Raw genomic sequence first — 27,764 nt, 5'->3', positions numbered from 1 at the left:
GGAGGAGCTAGGCATTCCCACCTGGATAAAAGTGGAGATTTCTAGACAGAGGAGAGCCTTTTCACAGGTTCTCCGAGAAGATACAGCAACTACATCTGCCATCCCAAGAGGACTGCAGCTACTCCAATTTGGACTGCTACCAGCACACTGGCCAGGTTGTATTCTGACTTTGTCAGTAGCCTTTCCCTTTGTATTATTGCATGTATTTTTGTCCTTTTCCCAATAAATTGTATTTCTGACTTGGAGTCTCTCACTGGTTTTGCTTTCAAACCAGAACACTCAGTAAAGTACAAAACCTACAAAGCTACCAGGAACTTGTGAGCAAGAGGAATTTCATCTCCCAGCTTGGTGACCTATTGAACATCAAAGTTACTGTTTATCCATGTGTGGCATAATGCTGAAGTCTTTCAGGAAAAACTAATGATGTGATTCAAGCACTTAATAGCACATCTGATGTGAAGAAGTTCTCTGTGAAAGTATCCTTAAAGCATTACCTTAAAGATGTCTCTAGTGCCCAGAAATGGAAGCTCAAGGACTCTCTGAACACAGCTTTTTATCCTTAAAGGAACTTCTTGGTAATACTTTACATGAAGAAGCCATCTAAAAAAAGTTAAATCTAGTTAAAGTATTTTAAACAACAAGCTTTTAAAACAAGTTATCTCTATTGAGCTATTTTTGGCTGTAGTTATAGCTGCAAAAAAGGACAGTTGCATTCTAAGTGTCCAATGATTACACAAATTGCTTAAATCCAGCCTTGTTAATAATGTAAGCAACCATGTACCAAACAGAGTGGTGAGTAGCAGTAAAGTAAGGATAGGCTCTCAGGCAAAGAATTCCTCAGGAATTTATTGGTCTGCAGGGATTCTCACACACCTCTCTTTTGTGCAGGCGTTCCTTTTTGAGCAGGATGAGGCAACAGGTGCCAAATTTCAGTCTCAGTTTGGCAGATGCAGCTCTCTCTGGCTTTAGTTCTTCCCCAGTTGGTCTGGTGATGACAAAATACCATGATCAACACTTCCTGAATCCTAAAGGACTGGCAAGAGTTGAATTTGCAGCAAATATAAATTCATAATTAACATTCTCCAAATTCCCCAATTAATGCAGACCAGAGAACCATTACAGTGTTAAGTATCTTCACTTTCTAAACTCAGTTTGTCCTTTGATAATCTGAGAGGAGTTTATTTCAAACAAGGGATGCGATTAACTAATGCTGCAAAGAATATTGGGATTATCAGCAACAGCAGTCCTGAGGAAAGCAGTTCAATCGGTATTTAGTTTACCACTTGATTTCCTAATCATTTATTCCAACAGCAAAGACTGGACCATGTTGAAACATATGAAGTTAATTCTCAGTGATGTGTTTTCCTTTTGCACCATTGTCTTCTTGTTTACCTGCTAGCAGGCAGCAGAGGAATAAACAGCACAGAGAAAAGAATATTATATCCCTAATAAAACAGAGAATCCTAAGATAGGCTTTGCCTTCAGCCAAAGGCTGGGCACCCTTTGTGTGTTCAAAAATAAATTAACAGGGAAAAAATATATTTGTATCTGTGGAAATCCTTGATTAAACTTCACATCCATTATTGCATTATCCACACTAGAAATACCTTAACCTTAATTCTGAGTATATAGGGACTAAGTGGGTCTTCTGGCTGTAATTTAGTGTTAAAAGATAACATGTTGGAAACTTGCAGAGCAGAACAGTACTATTTTTGATGTGCTGCATGCCTGCTATGACAACATATTCATTTGCTGAGACAAGGGAGCTGACTTTCAAAAACAGCAATGAGCATCACTGCCAGTTAAGCCTGACCTTTGAAAGAAGGTACCTGGACTTTCATCTTCAAGACTATATTTTGAAAGGTAATTAAAGGAAAAAATAAGGAAAGAGTGACACTAACATGACAGCTGTTGAGGAGGACATAAACAAACATTTGCCTTTGACAGCAGAAATCTACAGTTTAACATTTGAAAACTTATTAACAGTGAGATGCAAAAGGTCTGTATGTGTGCTCTGCATCACTGGGATATCAGAAACAGCTTTAAAAAAAACTGAATTTGAAAGAGATGTATTTAACTATCAGATGGCACAACAGTAGCATTCCTAATTCACTGTTGGGACATGAAATCACATGACTGTTTAGGAAAATTTACTCATTCTGAATTAAATAATAGAGAATAGTTAGGTTAAAATTCAGGAAATGGAGATGACCATGTTTGAGAGCAAAATCCTCCAGGAAAGAGCACTGGCAGAATCTTTTTTAAAGTAGCAGTCCAGAATTTTCACTAACTCCCTGTCTTAGGTTGGAAATGGGGAGTGTATTCTATTCCTATTCCTACCAGATGGGGCAGTTATCTTCTGTTAATTGGGCAGTTTTCTTCATCTCTTCCACAACCAATCCTCCCTCTGCGGAGATATCTTCTGCTAATAGCCATTGAGTGTTGCTGCATGACTGATAAAATTCCATCATCCCATTGAGAGATGCTCCGTCCAGACGGAGGAGCCAAGCATTCCTACCTGGATAGAATCAGAAATCTGAAAGACCACAGTCAGGCTTTTCCACTGGATTCCCAGAGGAGCAACTTTCTTCTCCGCTGAATGCCCAGAGGAATGGCAGGCCCCTCTACACACCTGGATCCTCAGAGGAAGACTACACCCTTCTACAGGACCACTGCTCCAACAGAACTGCATCTGCCACTCCAGAAAGGCTGCAGCCACCATTTAATGGGACTGCTACCAACACTCTGACCAACAGGGTATCGGGTCGTATTCTGACTCAGTCAGTGTTGTTTCTGTATTACTACATTGTTTATTTTATTTTTATTTTCTTCCCTAATAAAGAACTTTTATTCCTACTCCCACACCTTTACCTGAGAGCCCCCTTAATTTCAAAATTATAACAATTTGGAGGGAGGGGGTTTATATTTTCCATTTCAGGGGAGGCTCCTGCCTTCCTTAGCAAACACCTGTCTTTTCCAACTAAGACACTCCCTACAGACTACAGAATAATTAAAAAAAAACAGCCGATTGTGCTCAAATTGGCAGTTTTGTTCAAGAAAATACTATTTGATCTGCCTGTTGGAAAGAAGGCAATGGACTTTCTGTGCTTGCAAAGTCTACAGGCAAATGCCACGAGTTGGCATAAAAAGCTGGGGAACATAAGACTCTCCCATGCAGATAATCACACAATCCCACAATGGTTTAGGATGGAAAGAATTTTAAAAGTTATTTCATTTCATCCCCTGCCATGGGCAGGAACACCTTCTGATGTCCCATGCTGCTCTAAGCCCCAGTGTCCAGCCTGGCCTTGGGCACTGCCAGGGATCCAGGGGCAGCCACAGCTGCTCTGGGCACCTGTGCTAGGGCTGCCCACCCTGCCAGGGAACAATTCCTAATTCCCAATATCCCATCCAGCCCTGCCCTCTGGCAGTGGGAAAATGCTACACTAGATCTCATCCTAAAGTCCCATTTAAGAAGATTGCCTCATTTCACGAAAGACATCAGAACAGAAGCAAACATGAAAGGTAATAACCTCTTTTCCCTCTTGCTCCCCTCTCTCCACCTGAAAAGAAACCAAACATTCCTTTATGGATTTAACCTTTCTGTAGCTGTATTTCTAAGAAATTTCTAAGATATTTCTAAACTTTGGTAACAAAGACCAAAGCTTTAAGTTGGTGCTACTCAATCAACTTCTGTGAGAGATACTGAGCTGAACTGCTGCCAGATAGGTTGTTATAACCTACACTGCAGTTTTGTACTTCTAATCAGTATTCAACAACAGGAGATCCCTGAATCTTCTCACTGGATGGTCTGGGTGGAACCATAAAAAGAAAGCAATTCTGTGCTCTTGAAAGCAACAGGAATATACACTACAACACGTAAAGGTTTCTGTTAGCAAATCAAAGGAACTTTGCAAATGGACTCGCCCATTTCTAGCAGCAGGTCTGCAGCTGCACAGGGATGCTCAGTGGAACCTTATCCCATATTATTGGAGGAAATAAAAATGTCTTTGGGGACACCAGCACAGCAGATGTCTAGATCTTCTGACCTCAATTTGGCCAAGATCTAAGAGGGAACAAGTGGTGCTGGACAGAAGACAGGTGGGCTTGAGATTGACAGATGTTTCATGGTGTGAGAGAGGCAGTTTGGCAGAGGAGCACAACTCGCTCCACAGCAAAGTGCTCCATCACTGACATTTTCAGAAGTGCTATCTACTTCCAGCAGCTCCATGAAATCTCCTGGAAAATAAGAAAATAAGTCTTATATTTGTCTAGTTTCTCAGTTATCTTCCCCCAAACTGTACACATAAGAATACTGAAGTAAAAAGTGATTTTATATTGATTGTTTTTTCCTCTTTATATTTAACAGCTGGAGTGCTAAAACAGAATTCTGAGTAAATTAAAGCAATAACAAAATTACATGGGGCAGCTGTTTCAGCTATTTCCACAGAGCAATGCTCTTTAGAAGAGCTAATGAATCTAATGGAATCTAACAGACACTGACAAAGCAGCAATAAGTGATTTAAAATGTAGGGGAAGGTCTCATACAAACAGCCTCACCAAGCACTAAAGGAAGTAACACAAAACTCTTGGGGCTTCTCATTTTTAACAAAAAATCAAATAGATCTCTCTTAATTTATTACAGTGGTGCCCACAAGTTCTCTCCAGTACAGGATCTGTCAGAATTTCTATTATCCTTCTCATTACTGAAGTGTTTGTAACTTGCCTAATTATGAATGTGCTCAAGGCTGTAGTTTGCTTTCACTTACTGCCTAGTTAATCCCCATTTCTCATTTCATTCAAATTTTGAATTTTTTTTGTTTATTCTATGCAAAAGAATAAAGATGAGAGATTTGTTCAACTACTGCAATTCTTCAAATGTTCTGTAAATGCTGCCAGTAAAAGCTGGCATGTTAGAAGGTTTCACTGTAAATCATTCAAATGGGGCAAATTTGTTTTTTTTTTTGCTGGGGGAGGAGGTGCTGCCCCTCCTCAGCCAGCAATTAGCGCAGTAATCTTGGGTGTGCTCTTACAGGGACTGAATATTTATTTTATAGTACTCCTGAATTATTTCCATTCCTTCCAGGGGTCATGGGGTGCAGGGAATACCCTGTCAGGATGGATTTGGGAGGGACCAAACTTCCCAATGCCTTAAGAAGGCCCCTTTCCTAAAGGAGCAGAGTCAGCACAGCCATACCCTGGGCAGTAGTGATTTCACAACAAAATAAACCCCATCAGGCTCTCAATGAGACTCTCAAGATTCTAAAAGTGCTTCAAAGTTCTTTCCAAGAACATTCTACATTCTGCCTTCCCTGGATGTGGAGCTCTGACTCCTCAGTGGCTTCAAAGGGTTGCCAGAGCTCCTCAGTGGCTTCAAAGGGTTGCCAGAGTACTTTGAGTCAGACTTCTGAGTGGAATTCCTGCAGATGGATGAACTGTGCCCTCATCTTCCTCAAAGGAGGCCAGAGCCTTCTGGTGTGGAACCATTCTTGCCAGTCAGGGACAGGAGTGTAAAAATAAAACACAATCAAATAAAAAGTCAGATATAAAGCTTCTGTGTGAACTCCTCCCCATGGAAGACTGCAGATCTTCCTTAGGAATGGCTGGAGTTCCTGTTCTCCATTTCTGATGAGTGCACACAGAAGGATCCTCACGTTTGCACTGTGCCCTCTCAGGCTGTGCTCCGTCACCCAGTCTACTGCACTTGGTGTCTCAGGAGAGCAAATTCTCCGACAAAAGAAAGAGATTTGATATTTTCACTCATCATCCCATCAGATAAATCACTCATTTCCCCATAGTTCAAGGTTTCTCTTTCTGATTCATATCCAATGTAAGAAACAATAATCTTTTCTTCTGTTACTGAAGCATTATTGTAACAGTCTTTAAAGCAAGTTTTTTTCCATATTTTCTCTATATTTAATGATGACAAATATATTATCAGTGACCAAACATAATTTCAGTTAGAGCAAATTATTTCAAATCTAAGAGACTAAATTTAAAGGTGGCATCTCCTTTTTAGGTGAATATTTTAGTCAGATTTAATTCCTAGTATTTACATTTCTTGGGCAAAATTTATAGTATTCAATTTAGTCTGATCAAGCACAAACTAACTGGATCTATGCAAAAAATATGCTTTCATGCTTTGCATTTTTATTACCTTTTTTATCAGAAAGACTCATTGCTGTATTTTTTACAAATTAGTTTCATTCATTTTTCAAAGGAAAGCTGCTAACAAATTTGTTTCATTAATTTTTTTTTTCCCACATGAAGCTGCTGCTTTGCTCAGATTCAGACACAAAACCAAGCAGTTCTGTGAGCTGACACCCACAGACCCAAGAAACCTCCGCAATGGTTGAGATTAGACAGAGTATATCAAAAACGCAGAAATGCTGCTTCATGGACTTTTGAATCATATTGGCAATTTTGAATATAATTAATAATCTCAGCATATGCTCCAAGTTGTGGCCCTGAGCAAACACATGCAAAAGATAAGCTTAGTTACCATGTAAATAAAGGGAAATTATGTACATGTCTTTAATGGATTTTGTAAGCAAGGTTTGGAAGTTTGATTAATATCTAAACAGCTATACCCAGGAACATGATAATGAGATGTCAATTACTTACTAAAATAGTTGCATTTATAATGTTAATTGAAACGAAACTTGCTATAATGACTTATTAATCCCAGTTTTCAAACCCTTTAATTATCTTACTCATGGGAAGACCATACTTGTTATTCAAGTGGTTCCATTAAATTAACATATTGAATAGGAATGCTGAAAGAACTTACTCAAGAACTGTGTGGTTCATAAAACCCATATACTTTTACAATAAAGCCAATCCAATACAGTGTCTTAATTTAATTTCTCCTTAAAGGTAGGAAGTGACCAAATACTCTGTGTTTAGGGTATTAAGCAATACTGAATTCACACAGAATTGTGTTCAAATTTCAGTATTGCACATAAACAAAGCCTGGCTGTTTCTGACATTATGAAGTCATCTCTTTTGAAATCATGCTCTTTTTAATCACTGAAGCTTGATATGGTCTTGATGAAATTATAAATTCTGGTTTGTTAAAAACCCAGTCATGGGAGGGCACTTGAATAGAAGAATGCCTTAGTACATGCTAAGCAAAGTCCAGATTTAATGGTTAAAATAGATTGGTTTGACTTCTTTATTGCAGCTTAAATTCTTAAATTAAATGCTTTTAAATTCTGAGAAGTCACTATTAATATATAACTGTCATGCACAACAGATACTCATGATTTAGATAAATGGACATAATATGAAAAAAAAAGAGTGACTTTTAATTCTTTTAAGAGAGAATTTTTATACACTGATAATTTACCCTCAATAAAAGTTTCCAATTTCTTTTCCTTAAATCCAAGTCAAAGAGAATTTTTAGGAATTCCGCATCTGAAATAACAGACCTTGAGTTGCCCCTGGCTGGATTTTAATTTGTTTTTTTCCACGTGTAATTTAATTTTGGTGAATTTTTGCAGTCATACAAACAAGGAGAGGGCATTCCAAAGACTCCCTCATCAGTGGTGCACATAGCTTGGCCTCAGAAATCCCAGAAAACACCTGCTAAACAAACATGCCCTCTTCCATAGCAGAAAACCCAAATTATCTCTTTAAATCCCCTCAAAATGTTTCTGCCCATAAAACCCATGACTAAGCTGAGCATAAATACATCACCAACAACCTGAAGAGTGACACCTCCAGATTCTTGGCTGATCAGATCTGCGCATCCTCCTCAAACCAATTTGCCTGTGTAGAAAGTCAAGCAATTTTGCTTTAAGGTCTGATGAAAAACTAATGGATTTCCCGGGCCTGAAGGAGCTGCAGGAAAGATGCAGAGAGACAACAAGGGATGGAAGGACAGGACACAGGGAATGGCTCCCAGTGCCAGAGGGCAGGGCTGTATGGCATATTGGGAATTAGGAATTGTTCCCTGGCAGGGTGGGCAGGCCCTGGCACAGGTGCCCAGAGCAGCTGTGGCTGCCCCTGGATCCCTGGCAGTGCCCAGGGCCAGGTTGGACACTGGGACTGGAGCAGCCTGGGACAGTGGGAGGGGTCCCTGCCATGGCAGGGGTGTCTGCCCAGTGGCAGTGTGGAGGTCTCCCAGCTAGCACACTCCCTATGGCTGGAGGGCACACACAACAGGAGTTGCTGCCCCTAGATCTCTTCTGAGACCTCTAGGGTGGCAGTGCTCACAGGGGTTGGTTGGCAGCTCCCTGTGGCTGGCTGTGGTGTGGGTATCACAGCTCTGAAGCAGAAACGAAAGACAGAGGCAAAGAAATAGAGAGGAGCCACTTGTATGAATTCCAAGGTAACGTATTACCTAGGAAGGTTCAGGAACAAGTGAGGCACAGGAATGAGGGTGGCAGCACGCTATAAAGAAGGGACGGTATGAGGGCTGGAAACAACTCATGTCGAATGGGGAGACATTACGGGAGGAGAACATAACTGGGATAATCCAATGAGGGCATCACAGGGGAGGGAGCAGACTTAATAATCCAGTGAGATACGAGGGAAGGGGCAATAGACAGGGAACTTTTGAGAACCAAATGGGGGTGGCTACAATGACAGACAGGGAGGTGGGCAGCACAACTTGGATTGACAGAACCATTTAAGGGTAAGAGGGGAGGAACAGGAAGATCAGCACTCTGAGGGACAGCTGAGTACCGGGAAAGCTTAGGAGTGACCAACCTGGGAGAAACCATTGTAAGGGGAAGAAATAAGGGGTACAAGGAACAATGCCAACCAAAACTACCTAACATTAAACACCTAACCCTTAAAACAAAACATGGTAAAACTCTATACATGGCACTGGATGGACTTTAAGGTCGCTTCAAACCCAACCCAAACCATTCCATAATTCTATGATTTTATGACTCCCTATTAATTTAAAAGGATTTTAGATGTGGCTCTTAATCAAAAGGGCTCTAAAAATTTGTGCAGTAGACAACACCTTCCTACTTAGCAAGTACAGTTCCTTAGCAACTAATTAGTGAAGAAGAAATGAATTATAGAAAAAGTTAGTGCTGGTTAAAAATTATATAAACCCTGGTAAGATGAGAAATTTCCAGTGAAAGGTGATGAATGAACTCTGATCCTGCTCCTGTGCCCAGCCCTGGAGGCACCTCTGGAGTGCTGTGTCCAGCTCTGGATCTACAGCATGGCAGGGACAGGAGCTCCTACAGCAGGGCCAGCAGAGGAAGGGAAGGCTGGACTGGCCACTGCCATGTCAGCTACAGCAAAATCAGCTCTAGTTCACCAGTAAACAAGGGGAACAAAGAATCAGCAGCCTCTTTGAGTTTACTAATTAATAGTGGGATATTTAATGAATGCACTGGATACTCTCCTATCCATTAGACCATACTTGTTTTATTTAGTTTCTTTTTTTCTCACTAAGCAACAACAGATGAGAACAACTTTCATAAATCAGCTTCACTTGGATTTCTGTCACCAAAAGGGAAAGAATTGTAATTAGCTGTGATATCATTAGGCCAGTTAAAACAATTGCTATCATCCACAGATAATGTTCTTGGAGAAGCTGTATTTGTCCCATGGAATGCTTTGGGCTGGAATGGACCTCAAAGCCCACCCACCCCTGCTGTTATGAATAAGTTCATCAGTTAATGCGGTTAGAGCGGTTAATGCACTTCAAGTTAATTATGTTAATTAAATTGTTGTTAACCATCAAACAAACCCTTGTTTACCCCCACTGCTGACTCCTTTACATACACCTTGGTTTTACCCCTTTACGGTATCTGTAACCCTTGTTGCGTCCATCGGGTATTGCCTCCGCTGCTCCACAAAATGGCGACCGGAACATTCGAGGAAATATGCAAATCAGGAAAAGTGCAAGAAAATCCAATAAAAGACCCTAGAAATTATGAGCCAACCTAAAATTTTAACAACTAACAAACTAGACCTACTGGCAAGAAGTCCCTCTACCCTACCAACATGGTTTTAAGTGTCACCATAACCGAGTCAGAGTGAGGACCCCAGCCGACGAGCCAAAAGACATCTTCCTAGGCATGTTTGTGAGGATGGAAGCCCCAGTTCTGCTGGGAAGAAAAACTGTTCACCTCCTCCTCTGCGTTGCCAAAAGGAGCAGCGGCGATGTGTGTGACCCCTCGGGCCCCCAGCCAGGGCTGATCACTTTAATAAAGGCATTCAAAAGGAGCTGCTCTCCTTGCCCATTTATTTCACCCACCATGGGCAGGGACAGTTCCCACTGTCCCCGGCTGCTCCAAGCCCCAGTGTCCAACCTGGCCTTGGGCACTGCCAGAGATCCAGGAACAACAACAGCTGCTCTGTGCCAGGGCGTTACCACCCTTAGCTGTAGAAAATTTCTTCTTTGTATCCCATTTAAATCTTCTCTCTGTTAAAAATATTAAGAAGGTTAGGGAAAAAAAATAACTTATTTTGCCTCTGACATACTGCAAAGAGCTTCTTAGTCTGAAGAGTAGATTACATTTTAAAATTGAACCAGATTTAAATCAATAGTCTCCTTATTCTACTTTATGACTTTAATATTTCTTCATATGTAAATCTAAATTCCTGTAAAAAAATCATGGGCATATCATCCTCTCTATAAATGTTGATATTTTCACCTGCAGTGATGTAGTCACAAGAAAAATCTATTCTGCTCATATTATGTCTAAAAATATATATAAATTATGAATAAAGCACTGCATTAAATATTTCAAGAAATCTCAGGGTAATTGTGGATACAAATACACTCAGAGCACTAAATTTCCAAGAAACTGCAGAGAAACCATAAGTTTTACATTAATTTGCAATGTGCTGTCTCCTTACTTATGTGCTTTCTGTCTTCCACTGCTAAAGTTCACAGAAAAATTTTGCTTTTTAATCCTGATTTCTTCCTAAAGGATACAAAAAATTGCCATTAAAACCCAGTCAGTGCTAGAATGATGCTCAACATACTGTCTTAATAAAAAACCTGTGATTTCTCCTGACATAGCCTGGCACTGGAACCAGCTGTAGGTTCCATTTTAGGTTTCATACCCATGGAAAATCCAAAGGTTATCCAACCATGTTTATAAAGGAGATTTCTCATCCTGACTGTTCAGCTGAACACTTAATATCCTCTCCTAAGAGGAAAAACTCTTGAAAACATGAGCAAGCTGTACCCTGCTGGGAGGAAGCCAAAGATGGAGGGTTTGGGTTACGGAAGGATGGGACAGACTATCAGATCCACTGCAGCTTTGCAATGAATTAGGGGCCTAAACAACACTGAGATAATTGAGGTTACATATCCAGCTCACACAAGGGCTCCACTGCATTCCCATGGGCTTTCTGGGCTGCCCAGTGCTGCTGCAAATCCAACTACAAAGAACGTATGTGGAGTGGAAAAATAAAAACCAAAATGTCAATGTAAAAGGATTCACCAGCTTAAGCCAAGACTACCAGAGTGAGAGACAGAAAGGAGGGGAAATCTTCAAAGAGCAGTGGGCAGAGCTGAGCAGAAAGTGTGGAATGCAAGGATTAAAAAACCGAAAGCTGAGGAACTGTGGATTTGACCACACCAACAGCAGCTAAAGGGGAAGGAGAGGTTTAATTTTTTCACTTGCACACTTTGTTTACAACATCCTGGAAAGAGGTGATCAGACAAACTCCTGTTGTTATTCTTATTAGCTTTATAGTTAAAAACAGAATTTAGTTAAAAATAGCATTTAGTTAAATGCATTAATTGGGATGGCAAAAATTGAAGTGAGATGGGAAATTGAATTTAGAACTTCAGCTTTCAAGACAAACTTGCCCCAAAGATTAGTTGAAATAACAAAGCACAGCTGTACTTTATAAACATTAATTCTTTCTATGATGGCTCCACTTCCATTAAATGTAGGCTAGATCCAGTATTCTCCAGTGTTTACCTTATTTATTGCAATTCTTTTTGCATTTGCCCTTATTCATCATACTAAACATCAAGTGTATGCAGTGGGATTTTTAAATTGCTTCAGCCCAAGAGTAGTCATTATATAAAAATGTCCTCAGGGTAGTGAAATATCTACAGCACTTCCTTATATCTACAGGAGATGGAAACAGACACTGTCTCATGTAAAACTGGATTTTATTTTTGTTCAAGAACGAAACAAATGTGGCCTCTGGGTATTAATATTACACAAGGGCCACTGGCAGACAAGTAAAATCACAGAATCATAGAATCATGAAATCTCTCACCTTCCACTCTCCCAGGCTGCTCCAAGCCCCAGTGTCCAACCTGGCCTTGGGCACTGCCAGGGATCCAGGGGCAGCCACAGCTGCTCTGGGCACCTGTGCCAGGGCCTGCCCACCCTGCCAGGGAACAATTCCTAATTCCCAGTATCCCATCTACCCCTGCCCTCTGGCACTGGGAGCCATTCCCTGTGTCCTGTCCCTCCAGCCCTGGTCAATTGTCTCTCTCCATCTTTCCTGCAGCTCCTTCAGGCCCTGCAAGGCCACACTGAGCTCACCCCAAAGCTTCTCCTGTCCAGGTGAACAATCCCAGCTCTCCCAGCCTTTCCTCCCAGCAGAGCTGCTCCATCCCTCTGCTCATCCTGGTGCCTCCTCTGGGTTCTCTGCAGCAGCTCCAGGTCCTGGCTGTGCTGGTCCTGGGGCTGGGGCAGCTCTGCAGGGGTGGTCTCAATTGAGCAGTGAAAACAAGACAATGTGGAGAGAAGAGAAAAAACAACTAAATTTTTGTTTTCTAAGCTTCCCATCAGAGTGTCAGTGACACCTGTATCAAGAAGAAGCATTTTCCCTCAGCCCAAATCAGATGTTCAAAAGTAGATTGAAAGGACAACAGTTTAATGGTGAAAACAGGAGGTTTGTGCAGGTGCTGGATTTCCTTTCCACCTCAGGTCCTCCAGGGTCTCCTCATGTTCATACCCTGTCCCAAGGTGTGTTGAACCTATTGGGATACTCCCAGGTCAGAGGAATTTGTTCAATTTTTTTTTTTTTGTCCCCACAATCCCTGCAAAGTTAAAAACATTTTACTGATAGAAAAAAAAATATTCAGAGCATTTGGTATGAAATTAAGATTCTGTAACAAGCTACAACATTGGAAAGTTCTTTCTTTTATGTTATTCTGTTATCGGATTTCTGAGAGAGAGAGGACATAATTTATATTTAGAGTGAAGGGTTGAGCTACCCTCAGACTAGGCCTCTGATAAGCGGCCTTGGTGGGGCCTTGGAAGCCTTTGGCACAGTAAGAAAATAGTTGTTGTGCAGTTAGAAATTACCTTAAGGTAACCACGGTGTTAATATGTTTTCTGGGTGTGAATTAGTGTAGGGATGCAGCGTGAAACTCTGGCCACCTGGAGACGGGGACAAAAAATGTTTGCTGACCAATGATAGTGTGCTCACAATTTGTAAACTATATTGAAGTTATATAAACTGCCATCTTACAGACAGTAGACTGAGAATGTAGCTTTAACCATATTGGCTCAACCTGCATTTGTCCTGTCCAGCACTCCCTATTTTATAAGAAGTCCCTAGCTTTTTTATTCTTTTCAATTTTTTTATTTTACTTCAAAATTCACTCATGTCTATATTCATCCAAGTTGACACAGAGCATGCAAAAGCTCTGGAGAATGTTCCTCTTTGCCCTTTGCCAGCTACAGTTCTCAGCTGTGAATGCAGCAGGTGAGTGGGTTGGAGACTTTCCCAATGTTCACGTCGCAACAGGGAGTTTATTCCTTGGGTCCCTCTTTATAAAGGGGATTTTCCTGGATAGCCCATTGATCTGATCTTTTAACACTGCCCAGCTCCCGGACCAGTGAGATAGCTGCAGCAAAGGGCGGAACGTGATTGGTTGAGTTTCCTGTCAGTCAACCCAGGGGCCAGTTGAGTTTCTTATTTCTAGCCGAATTAATTGCCCAGAACAAGCCAGCTTGTACTGTGATATACTGTGACATCTCCTCTGTTCTTTCTTTGTTAAAAACTTAAACTTTCTCTCTGTCACATGTCTGCAAGGGCCCTTTGCAATGCAGGTGTCAGAAGGCAGCATGCGTCTAATTTACATGAAACCATGTATCACTGGAGGTGCAACATTCACATCTAGAAGCTGTTAGGGAAGAACTATGATTCTTTCAGACTAACATCTCAGAAGTTATTTTCGTAGAAGTTAGAAGTTACAACTTATCTCTAAAACCAAGAAACTATTCAACTCTAAAACCATTTAACCCTTAGAATGGTTAGAGAAAAATTCAACTACTAGAAAAACAATCTGTAAACAGAAAAAAAAAGTTTGTAAACAGGAAAAAATAATTTATAAAGAAATGAAGTAACTGTCACTTCAAGAATCCCAGATTTCCATGAGGTAGGTGATCAGTTGCTCTGGTTACAGGGCTCTGTGATGGCTGTTGAGGGGTCACCAGGAGGATGCTGCCTGTGGTCCTGAGCAGGACATATTGCAGGCCAGACACATCTGATAGGTATACAATGTGTTTCAGTGTCCATTGAAACACATTCATATCTCTGTTCCCAGGTAATAGATCTCAAGGACCACCCCACTCCCCCCATCTACTGGTGAAGGGGTCTCTCACCATTACCTTGGGGTTGAACAACTGAACATCACCAGATGATTGTACTGTTATATGATTGATTGAAAGACATAAGAAAAACATGAGAACATTATATCACCCAAGACTTAAAGCAGGGTATACATTCACCCCAAACTTTTTCCCCTTTTCTTTTCTTTTAATAAAAAATACTAAAAAACATGGACTTTTGAACAACATTATAAGGCAAAACTTACAATTGTGCATATGTTTTATTATTACCTGGGGTCTACTATTCCTGACAGGCTTCTTTTTCACAATGAGAACTTGAAAGAACCTCTTCTGGACAAAGTTTCCTCATTTGTCTCAAAGGAAAAGGTTTATCTTTTGCAAAGTTTGCATAGAATTATCTAGGTTTAATAGTATATTTTTCCTTTATCACGTTCAGGGCTTGATCAGGACCAAGAACTTGGTTGGGAAAGGGTTTCCGTACCTGTCAGTAAACTCAGGGGCCAGTTGGGTCTCTTATCTATAATTGAATTAATTGCCCAGTACAAGCCAGCTTGTACTGTGATATACCATGACATTCAGCAATGTGTAAATAAGATGCAAAGAATAAAACCTGCTTGTGAAAAAAAAAAAAAAAAAAAGCACAATTTTATAGATGGGCAAATATTTTATCTCTTCAGCATTCCAAAAAGTGTCATACAAGAATCTGATTTAAAGGATTCTCAAGGCAGTTTTCAGAAGATTTTAAAATCAGTAACACCACTAAAAATATATATCCACAAATAATTTTGTATTCATAATAGAACATATATGTTCAAGGTGTACACAAAAGTGAAGCACAAAGCAACCAAAATTTGTCATCCTATCATCTCTAGTAATATTAAAATTCACATTGATAAGAACTAAACAAAAAGAAGTTTTGTTTTCATGGAAAGTTCAAATTGAGAAAAGGCTTGGGAAAAAAATCTGGAAAAATTCCTGGAAATCTGTCTATTAAAACAATATACCAGAACACTTTTTCTAAGGTTTATTGGAAGATGTAAAGCAGCTCTGAATTGTATTCACACACACAGGACCTCACGGACCAATTCTGTGCCTGGCAACAGTCTTTGGAAAACTTTGGAGAAGAGCTTGGAAGCAGGGTCTGGGAGCAGGTATGGAGAAAGCAGCCTTAATCCTCATATATTCATATGTGGGAGAGGGATAGATCAGCCCAAAATCAAGCAGATATTTAAAGCATCTGCAGAACACATATTTTTGATGTTCTTTGTAGGTTTTTGCTGGCTCCCAAGGTAAATAAAGGATAGAAGGTGTGGGAAAGCAGAATGTGTCTAGAAGGTATAAAAGGACCAAGGAGAGAAGATGAAAGAACACAAACTCACCCAAAAATGTTATCTAAACCCTGCAATGTTCAGGCCATGTCAGGAAAATGGGAACCCTTAAGGGATGAACAATGTGAGACAGTAGTATGTGCAGGTATACATTGTTCCATTTTCAGATTGCTAAAATCAACATATTTTTTGGGAAAAATATTCACAGTGTGACTAATCTGTATTATGACTGTTGGTTTATATATTTTTGTATGGAGAGATATGGAGAAAAATTATATAAATTACAATAATATTGACAATTATGTGATTTAGTTTCCTAATGAGTTTTGCTGTCTCTGTTTCATAGCACAGCCTTCAAACACTAATTTATGCGAAGATTCCAAGCCCAGAGCTCATCTATCATTAATAATTCTGTGGAACTGGCAATTACTAATATGTGTACAGTGCCATTTTATTTTATAAAAATGTCTTCTTAAAATTAGGTTGCCTGAAGTTCCTGATGTGCAAATTAAGCATCTAATTTATCTTGCCCATCTGACTTGGTCAGTCCCAAATTAGGCAGGCAGAAAGGTAATGTTAAATGTAAAAGAGCAATCTCTCCAAAAATCTATGAAAGGCAGAAATTACAGCCAAGAAGAAAGTCAGAGGCCACCTGTTGCCCCAGCTTTCTCCACAGAGAGCAACAGGCACAACTTTCTCAGGCATTGTCCTATGGAAGGCTGTGAAAAGTTCAGAGGAAAGAATGAGAGATAATTCTTATCTTCACTTGCTGCACCTGTTGTGCACATGTGGAATGTGTTATGGAAATTTATTTACCAAAGAGTGATTTCTTAATTGGCCACTGGTGATGGTGTTTGGATTCAATTGACCAATCTGGTCAAAGCTGTATTGGACTGTTTGCCAGGGCGATGGGTTTTTCAGTATAGTATAGTAAGTATAATAAAGTGATTGATCAGCCTTCTGAAATCATGGAGTCAATGCTAATTATTATCTGGCGAGGACCCATGCTACAATAGTCACCAGCTTCAGTGAGGTGAGAAGAATGAGAATGTTCTGAGCCTGAAACCATCTTAATTTATGAAATTTCTGGGAAGCTTTTGTATCTCCTGATCAAGGATTTTCCTGTAAGATGTATCATCCAATATCCTGTTCCACGACAAGGGTTACTGGATCTGCTGTCATTTGCACTAGTGATGTGCTCAACAAAGAGCTTTCCAAACCTTTGGAAAGAACTTTCCAAAGTTGCCAGAACTTTCCAAAACTTGACTCTCAGATGGGGCTACCACACCCTAAAAGGGAAATTAAATCAAGTTAACTTCCCTGGCTGACAGCTCCATCATGAAGATGTATGGTTCCTAACTAGACACAGAGGGATTAGACATATAGACACAGACACACAAAGATTAGACTGAGCACACAGCAAGAGGGGAAGGCAACAGAGACATGCCAGACGACTAAAAATTATTTTCCTCCTTAATTCTGTGGCCAGCGTATTTCTCCAAACTCTTCTTTAAGAAGGGAATATCACTGAAAGCAGAAAAATCTCCCTGGGGTTATATTTTGCAGAATAGAATTTACCAAATCCCCTTGCTAGACTAACTGCTTCCACAGGGAAAAGTCTGTTTGGAATTAAACTAAACAGGCATCATTGCAAGTTAAAAAGATTTTGCTGTCCTTGGAGGTTTCGTATCAAATCCAAAAAAAAGTAAACCACAGTACTGGGTGTTGCTCCCTACAATCCCACTGCAATCACTTCTCACAAACCACTTGTGAGCACAATTCCAACAGGTGCAATTGCAGGAAATAATGACTTGCTTAGCTATTCAAACCAGATAAAACTATCAGCTCTAGTAACTCCTCAAGAACACTTAATATAGTGGGCATTTCATTACTGGTTTTAACATTCTCATTATTTAATGACCATAAATAGATGGAAATGCTTTGCATTCAGCTCCTCGCCCTGAGGAGTTGAAAGTAGGTTAGAGAGAAAAGTTTAGCAAACAGTTTCTGAGGAATATTTTTGATTAGTCTTAACACTGACTTGGCACTTGGATAGAATTTAGGGAAAAATGTGCAAATTTACCATGCTTAAAGACTGCATTATCTTGTCATATTGCTTCAATAATATTTTCTGCTTTCTTTTTCCTTCTGTCATAACCTCCACTGTGGTCTTGTCTTCATTTTTCTTAGACTAAGATCACTTACAATGTACATTTGCATTTATGAACCTATCCAAAATACATGAAAGCTCGCTGGAACCAGTAGTTCTAGATGAGAAGAACAAAGAGAAGATGACACAGAGGAAAGCTGGCACTGTACCCTTCTCAAAATCTGGTCATTTATTCTGAAGTCGAAACAAAAATTGTTGGGTCCTCTGCTCCTTCATGAAGTTTGGATCTTTCCCAACACTTGTGTCTTGGTTTGACAAGACAGGAGTCTGTGAAGGAGGGCAAAAAGCCTCCTGTGCAATGGAGAAGGTAAACCCCCTCCCTCTGAATTGTTGCATTTAAGACTAATAAGAGCTTAGTAGAAGTAGTTCGGCTAAGGTTTAGAATTTCTTAGTAGGCCATAAGCTGTGTGTTGTTAGAAACAGTAGTTAGGTAAGAGCAGTGCGGAAGGCTGAGGACGCAGGAACTTCTTTTAAAAGGCATTCCAAGAATGGGCAGTAGTAGACATGATGGATAGGTAGATCTTGGGGGATTGGGATACATTGTTTTTATCTAATAGAGTGGAAAAGAATTTATGATCATAAAGAATGTTCAATTTAAACAAGAATTAATTTGATTGTTAGAGTGTAACGTAGGCAAATATGTGCTGAATTGAGCAACCGTTGATATAGTCCCTATATAAACGCAATGATTTTGTTAGTTCGGGGGGCTCTGACTTTGGACATTAGTCCTCAGGCTCCCAGGGCCCTCAATAAAGCACCGCATAAAACGACTTTGGTTGTTTTGTGTTTTCTTTATGGGCAACAGTTTTCTGGCGACTGCGGCAGGACTCCGAAGGTGGCTGGGGTGGTTCGCATTCTGATCCACTCCACGCCGGCACCGAGGACTTCTCGGGGAGTCATTGGTCTGCGCCCGACCCCTGCGCCTGACGGACAACTGTGGAAGGTAAGCCCGAAGGTGCTTTATTTTTGTTACCGGTGTTGATTGCCTGCCCATAAGACGAGGTAATAATCCTCACCGGGTTGGGCTATAGACGTCTTGGTGGAAAGCCTGGGCGCCGACCGTAAGTCGAAGCGAAAGCTACGCAGGCTCGGCACTTGCTCCTCGTGGCATCGAGTAGTGGCAAGTTGGTTGGTTTGGTTAATGCCTCTTTTTACGGTATTGTTGCAACTGATAATTGTCTCTTTGTATTTGATTGTGTTGAAGGTATTGTTAATTATAGTGTGGTGTGTGTGTTACGTATTATAAATGATGCCGTTTAAGACCTTTAAGGCATTGGTTCAATCTAATGGGAAAATGCCCGGGAATACTCCTTTAGGATGCTTATTGAAACGATGGAAAAGTGCGGGGTTTTATCAAGATTTGGATAAAAGAAAAATGTTAGATTATAGTAATCATTGGTGGCCCCTCTATGCATCTGAAGGGGGGCCGGAATGGCCCCTGAATGGCACATTGGATACCCTGGTGATAACCCCCTTAATGCAATATCTGAGAGAAAATGAGAAATGGGATGAGATACCGTATTTGGATTTGTTTTATTATTTGGGACAGAAAACTGAGTGGCAGAAACAGTGTGGAATTATGGTATTAAAGGTTGAAGATAATCAGGATGAGTGTTCTGGGTGTAAGGCAAGGGAAGTATGTGTGAAATGTGCTGTAAAAACCCCTGGACGGGAGGAGGATTTGTCCTTATTAGTTGCTCCTCCCTCTCGTCCCGTTCCCTCGGCGCCGTCACTCCCTAGGGAAAGATCGGAGCAGGAGCAAGAGGAGTTAGGGACCGATTCTGATGAAGATGAGGATGAGAGGGAAGCTACTCATTTTGATGATTCTCCAGGGAGTCATGTTGAAATGCAGGCCCCTGCCAACTCTAATTCTCACACCTGTTCCCCCGTTGAACAAAGAACCCCTATTGCAGCAAGGACTCGGTATGGGAGGAGGAATAATGAAGGGCCTCATATGATAGCACCTTTGAGAGAGGCCATGGGTCCGCAAGGGGGAAGGGTCCTCATAAAGGTCCCTTTCTCCCTGAGTGATTTGGTAATTTGGAAGCAATCAGCTGGCAGTTATCGGGAGGACCCCGAAAGGGTAGCACGAGTAGTGAAAATGGTAATTAAAACTCAGAATCCTGATTGGAATGATTGACAGGTGTTATTGGACACCATAATGGATTCTACAGAGAAGGAAATGGTATTACGGGCAACCAAGGAAAGGGCCAGGGAAGAAATAAGGTTGGAGAGGATTAGAGGAACTGTGGATGAGCTGGTTCCTAGCGATGATCCAGGGTGGAACCCAAATAGCGCCGAGGGCTATAGAGCCATACGAAAGTATCAAGACTTATTAATAGAGGGGATTCGGATGGGGATGCCTAAAACGTTGAACTGGTCTAAGTTATATTTGATAAGGCAAGAAAAGAATGAATCACCCTCAGCCTTTTTAGAGAGGCTGAGGGAAACTGCTCGGCGGTATACTAACTTAGAAATTGATGAGGAACCAGGTCAACTACAATTAGCCCTATTATTCATGGGACAATCGCAGGATGATATTAGGAAGAAGCTACAAAAGTTGGAAGGGGATGACACCCGAAGGCTTGATAAAATGCTGGAGGTGGCATGGAAAGTGTATAATAATAGAGAGAAGGAAACAGCTAAGCGGCAGCAGGCAGGGATATTGGCAATAATTCAACAAACTGCGGGACGGGGAGGAGGACAGCGAGGCAGGAGTCGTGGAAGGGGTCGCGGTAGAGGATTTGGGGTAGGAAGAGGGGGCTTCCAAGACTCAGAGTTACCAGGGACAAATAATGGAAGACAGAACGGGCTAGGACCTAATCAATGTGCTTTTTGCCGCCAACTGGGACATTGGAAAAATGAGTGTCCAGTGCGGAACGGGATAGGGAATACTGCTGGATTAATGGGAAGATTCCCAATGATGCCAGTAGATGGTGCCCAAGCACAGGCTCAGGCGATGATGCTTGGAAATTTTCAGAATCAGAGCTGACTAGACCGGGATTTAAGGGTAAGAATAGACGTAGCTGGAAGGGAACAGGAGTTCATGGTTGACACGGGAGCCACACATTCAGTTTTAAATAAGCGATTAGGACCCCTTAGTGACACCACGGTACAGGTAATAGGGGCTACGGGTCAATTAGAGGAAAGACCCTTTTTGCAACCCTTAAGCTTAAAATTTGGAGGAAAGGAATTAGATCACCAATTTTTGTATATGCCAAATTGCCCTCAACCTTTATTCGGGCGGGACTTACTATCTTTATTGAATGCCAAAATATTATTTGAAGGAGGCCGTGTTAAATTGGAAATCCCAGATGAGGAGATTGGGAAAATTTTTGTAATACAGGAGATGGATCCGGCTCCAATCCCTGATGAAATCAGTAATGCCGTGGTGCCTTGGGTATGGGAAACAGAAACCCCTGGGAAATCCAAGGCAGCACACCCAGTTGTAATAGAGCAAAAAGAAAGAGCAAAACCAGTGAGAATCAAAAAGTACCCCATTAAATTAGAGGCCCGAAGGGGGGTGGCCCCAATGATCACTCAATTTGTAACCCAAGGATTATTAAGGGAATGTGAATCGGAATATAATACCCCAATATTTCCGGTGAGGAAACCAAATGGTAAATATAGGTTAGTGCAGGATTTAAGGGCCATCAATGAAATAGTTAAGGACATTCACCCGGTTGTTGCCAATCCATATACCTTGCTAACATCTGTGTCAGAGCGATTTGAGTGGTTCACTGTAATTGATTTAAAAGATGCCTTCTTCTGCATCCCACTGGCAATAGAGAGCATAAAGTATTTCGCCTTTGAATGGGAGGACCCAACAACAGGAAGGAAGAAGCAACTCACCTGGACTCGGTTACCCCAAGGTTTCAAAAACAGCCCTACTATTTTTGGTAATCAGCTGGCAAAAGAGCTGGAGGAATGGAAGACAACCCAGGTAAAGGAATCTCCTACTTCCTACATAATACTGCAATATGTTGATGATATTCTTTTAGCCACACAGGACAAAGGAACTTGCACTGACCTCACCATCGCTCTGCTGAATATGTTGGGACAGGCGGGATATCGGGTCTCCAAAGAAAAGGCTCAGTTGGTAAGGAAAAATGTCTTGTACCTAGGCTGCGAATTGGCTCAGGGTCAGAGACGCCTGGGAACTAATCGAGTAGAAGCTATCTGCTCGATTCCCCTCCCTAGGAGTCATCAAGAATTGAGATCCTTCCTAGGTATGGTGGGGTGGTGCAGACTGTGGATTCTAAATTTTGGACTCATTGCCAAGCCTCTGTATGAGGCTCTGAAGGAACCCCAGTTGGATTGGACTCCCATCAGGAAAAAGGCTTTTCTGGACTTGAAACAAGCACTAAAAGAGGCCCCAGCCCTGGGGCTGCCAGACTTAAACAAAGACTTTCAATTGTATGCGTACGAAAGGCAGAAATTGGCTTTAGGAGTCCTAACACAGAAACTGGGATCCTGGAAGAGACCTGTGGGGTATTTCTCCAAACAACTAGATGCAGTAAGTACCGGCTGGCCGCCTTGCTTGCGGGCTGTTGCGGCTACGGTGCTCTTAATACAAGAAGCCCGGAAACTAACTTTGGGAAGAAAGATAGATGTTTACGTTCCCCACATGGTAATGGCTGTTCTGGAACAAAAGGGGGGTCATTGGTTATCATCTAGCCGAATGCTGCAATATCAAGCTATTCTAAGGGAGCAAGATGATGTGCAACTCCAAACAACTAGCCATCTTAATCCAGCTGAGTTTCTTCGCAGTCAGGTGAACGAGGATGAGCTTGTGCATGATTGTGTAGAAGTGATTGAACAAGTATATTCCAGTCGACAGGATCTTAAGGATGAGCCTCTGGATGTCGCAGACTGGGAGCTGTTTACGGATGGATCCAGCTACGTGGAAAACGGAATCAGGTACGCGGGATACTCTGTTGTTACAGAATTACAGGTCATAGAAGCGCGTGCATTGACACCCGGAACGTCGGCTCAGAAAGCTGAAATTATTGGGCTCACCAGAGCACTAATATTGAGCTCCGGACGAAGGGTGAACATATGGACTGACTCCAAGTATGCTTTTGGGGTGGTGCACATTCATGGTGCACTATGGAAGGAGAGGGAGTTGTTGAGCTCCCAAGGGACTGCTATAAAGCATCAGGAAGAAGTTTTGGCTCTATTAGATGCGATACATAAACCAGAGTAGGTGGCAGTGATGCATGTCCGTGGACATCAAAAGGAAGATGGGAAAGTCTTCCGAGGCAATCGGTTGGCAGATGCAGCAGCGCGGGAGGCGGCACGGCAGGTATGGACTCAGATGGCTTTAGTACCTACTAGGATAAATCCAGCTACCCCTTACTTGCACCAGCCTCCGAGATACTCCAGCGAGGATGAGAAGCTGGCAGCACTACTGAAGGCCAAGAAAGGTGCTACTGGCTGGTATGTTACTGACACGGGACACGTGGTCGTTCCTACGGGGGTAATGAAGGCTATCCTAGTAGCAGAACATAATAAGAGTCATTGGGGTGCAGAAGCATTGGTGAAGTTTTTAAAAAGTGAAATAGTCTCCAACCAGATGTTAAGTTTGGCAAAACGGGTGAATGCAATGTGCCCAGTATGTTTGAAGAATAATCCAGTTGTTAGGAGGCAGATACAAATGGGAAGATTACAAATAGGACCAGAACCGGGAGATTACTGGCAGGTAGATTTTTCTGAGTTACCAAGAGCACAGGGATACAAGTATCTTTTAGTGTACGTTTGTACATTTTCAGGCTGGCCTGAGGCTTTTCCATGCAGAACAAATCAGGCTAAGGAAGTAGTTAAGACTTTGTTAAAGGAAATAATACCCAGATTTAGGGTACCTTTAGGATTGTCATCAGATAGGGGTCCTCATTTTATTGCTCACATAGTTCAGGAGATTGCCCGAATGTTAGATATAACCTGGAATTTGCATACCCCGTGGAGGCCCCAATCCAGTGGGCAGGTAGAGAGGATGAATCAGACTTTAAAAGGGCAAGTTAAGAAAATCTGCCAGGAAGCTAAAATACAATGGCCACAGGCCTTACCCCTAGCTCTTCTCCGAATTAGAATAAAACCTAGGGAAAGAATAGGAGTAAGCCCTTATGAGATTTTGTATGGGAAACCTTACCATGCAACCATCATGAAAGGAGACCCACATGTAACAAGGGACCAGATGGTATATAATTATGTTGCTTCATTACACAGAATTCTCAGTGCTCTACGAGGAGCCTTGCGGTGGAATAGGCCTCTTTCCCTGGAAAACCCGGTCCATGATGTACAGCCTGGGGAGCACATATATATAAAGAACTGGTCTACTGATCCTCTCCGAGAAATGTGGGATGGCCCGCATCAGGTGATCCTGACTACATTCACCGCAATCAAAGTGGCTGGAATAGATTCTTGGATACACTACACCCGTGTCAAGAAGGCACCGACACAATGGGTGTCTCAAGCAGTAACTCCCACGCGGCTCATTCTTTGGGCAAAGTACTCTTAATAATTGTTTCAATCACTATTTTTAGATTTGTGTTTACTGATGGGCATGTTGTTGTCACTGTTTCAGAACCGGTGATCGGAGCTATGGAAGGGAAATCTGTAAGGATGGTCTGTGAATTTTCTGACAACCAGAGAGCTGGAGCCAACGAAATAGTTGTGTTTTGGAAAAAAGGGCAGGTATTTAAGAACCTCACTTCTGTTACAGTGTGGAATATGGAAACCCAGAGAGGTTAGAATTGACTCAAGTAACCCATGCAGATACTGCCACCTATGTTTGTCTAATTCAAATACGGCAGAGCTATAGTTTTCAACACATTAGGTTGAGAGTTCAATCATGGGAACAGCAGAATCCAAAAGTGTCCATGATACCCTATTGGGCAAAAGTAGACATGTGGGATGGACCCCCTCTTAGAATAAATTGTTTGTTTACCACAAAGCAAAAGTGCGGATCTAGGTTTGCAGTCCCTTGGTGGAAATTCAATAAACAAGGAAATTGGGAAAAACCGGATGGAAGAAGCAATTTTTGGGAAGAAGATGGAAAAGGTGTAGGGTGGCTAAATTATACTCAGCCAAAGCTAGGAAGAGACGAAGGTTTGTACCTTTGTGTGGTTGTATGTGGAACAGATGGTACATACGGCAGAAGAGAGGTGCAAGAAGGAGTCATCTAGGAAAGAAAATACGCCCCGCTAAGGGAAGGTACTGGGCTGTGCAGGGGACACCAACAATTCTGACGTGTATAATAGACAACAACATCTCTTATTCAGAATTCGGATGGTGGTCTCAGTCAGGAAATGTAAATTCAGGAAAGAAATATCAAATAAGGAATTGGTTGGGAGGAGTGTTGACCTTGGTGATAAAGGATACCCAGGTGTTAGATGAAGGGAATTATTGGTGTTGGGTAGCTCAGGATGCATGGTGGGGACATGCTAGAACAACTGTATCTTTTTCCCGTGGGAAGGCAAAGTTCAGAAGGATCAGAGAGGCAGAGAATAGGACTATGACATTCTACCCTAGACCAAAGCAAGAAAATTTGATAGTAGGATTAATAAGAGATTTTGGAGTAATTCAGAACGTGACAAAGCTTACAGCCTGTCTACCACTAACTCCATCAGCAGGAGAACCAATCCCTTGGGGAATTATACCAGTAGGGGATATGCCTGAGGCCTACATAAATGTGACACAGAATTGTAAGCTTGTTTCTCAAAAATATCATGAGTGGCAGCACGGATGCTTAATACTTGAACGAGTCACTAAGGAATATTGTCAAGGGATGTCAGGATATTTCACATGGTTAGAGACCCCGATTCAACAATATCAATGTGTCATTTCAGGATCTGCTCCAGTATTAAACCATCACTGTAGCAGAATAACGTTAAGAACTGAAAGGGAAAAGGAAGAAGAAGTTTGCCAAAATATTACTCAAACTCAGTCCTTAGAAGATGAATGGGGAGCGATTTGGGGACCTAGCCTTTTAGAAACCTACAGTTATTTGGGAGAAGTTCATTGGTGCGTCCAATGGAGTGGGACTAAGAATCAGACTCACCCGAGTGTAATGAATCTATATACTACAAAAAGACAGGTTAGGGAACAGAAGGAAATATGGAATTGTACTCGAGTAATAACTTGTGATACCCCCGAGACCCAGATTGGGTTAGTACCAGTGAGAGTTTTGTTAAAATGGGGATGCGAGTGCAGGGGATATAATCATACCATAAGGGGAGAGACTAAAGGAGATAAAGACGGTAAAAGGATCATCAGCTGTAAGTCTACAACCATTAGGAGTCCAGGGAATTTGGTATGGGTAATGGGACATGGAGAATGGACCACACATATGCCCATTGACAGACCAGTCACTCAGGTAACTTTAGGAATTCCCACCTTGTGCCCGCTGTGGAAACAATCAAAGTTAAAATCAAAAATTAAAAGAGGTATAGATGATGAAGATCAGTGGCACGAACCTGATGGAGGTGTAAAATTTGGATGGGCACTAGAATCACTTTTCTCACCAATAGCAGCTTATCGGAATAGGGATATGCTATATAAATTAATGGGGCAAACCGAAAGATTAGCTGCCATCACCAAAAAGGGATTTAAAGATTTTAATTTACAATTGCAAGCTACTAGCAGGATGACTTTACAAAACCGAATGGCATTGGACTTACTGCTATTAAAGGAGCATGGGGTATGTGGATATTTGAATCAGAAAATTGATCACTGTTGTATCCATATTCCAAATGTGACAGTCGAGGTCGAACGAGACATATCTCAATTAGAAGAAGTAGAAGATAAGACCCAGAAATTAGAACAACAGGCAGAACACAATTGGGTAGGGGAAGTGTTTAGTTCTCTGGGGCTCCAGGTCTCTGGTTGGATTTCGTCAATAATTCAATATGTGATAATGCTGCTAATCTTAACTTTTGTTGTGCTCGGAGCTTATAAGTGTATGACAGGGATCGTCAGCAAAGAACGACTTCATACCTGGAGATTGATCAACGCAATGACAAGAAGTACAACGCCTCCTCCATCTCCCTCAGTGAATCAAGAAGACGAGTTGAAGACGACTGATTGAGCATCCTTGCAACTGAAAGATTGAAGGATGCTCAAAAGGGGGGCTTGAACTTGTTGCATTTAAGACTAATAAGAGTTTAGTAGAAGTAGTTCGGCTAAGGTTTAGAATTTCTTAGTAGGCCATAAGCTGTGTGTTGTTAGAAAAAGTAGTTAGGTAAGAGCAGTGCGGAAGGCTGAGGACGCAGGAACTTCTTTTAAAAGGCATTCCAAGAATGGGCAGTAGTAGACATGATGGATAGGTAGATCTTGGGGGATTGGGATACATTGTTTTTATCTAATAGAGTGGAAAAGAATTTATGATCATAAAGAATGTTCAATTTAAACAAGAATTAATTTGATTGTTAGAGTGTAACGTAGACAAATATGTGCTGAATTGAGCAACCGTTGATATAGTCCCTATAGAAATGCAATAATTTTGTTAGTTCGGGGGGCTCTGACTTTGGACATTAGTCCTCAGGCTCCCAGGGCCCTCAATAAAGCACCGCATAAAACGACTTCGGTTGTTTTGTGTTTTCTTTATGGGCAGAATTACTAGGATTTTTAAATTAAAAGGCTCTCAGGCAAAGATATGGGAATGGGAGTAACAATTCTTTACTAGGAGAAAACTAGATAACAATTTAAAAAGGCAAATGCAATCAGTACAAACAAAACTAG

This window comes from Lonchura striata, chromosome 11 (genome assembly GCF_050655825.1).
Source record: "Lonchura striata isolate lonStrDom1 chromosome 11, ASM5065582v1, whole genome shotgun sequence".
Taxonomy (NCBI): domain Eukaryota; kingdom Metazoa; phylum Chordata; class Aves; order Passeriformes; family Estrildidae; genus Lonchura; species Lonchura striata.
Note: the sequence above shows the minus strand (reverse complement) of the source record.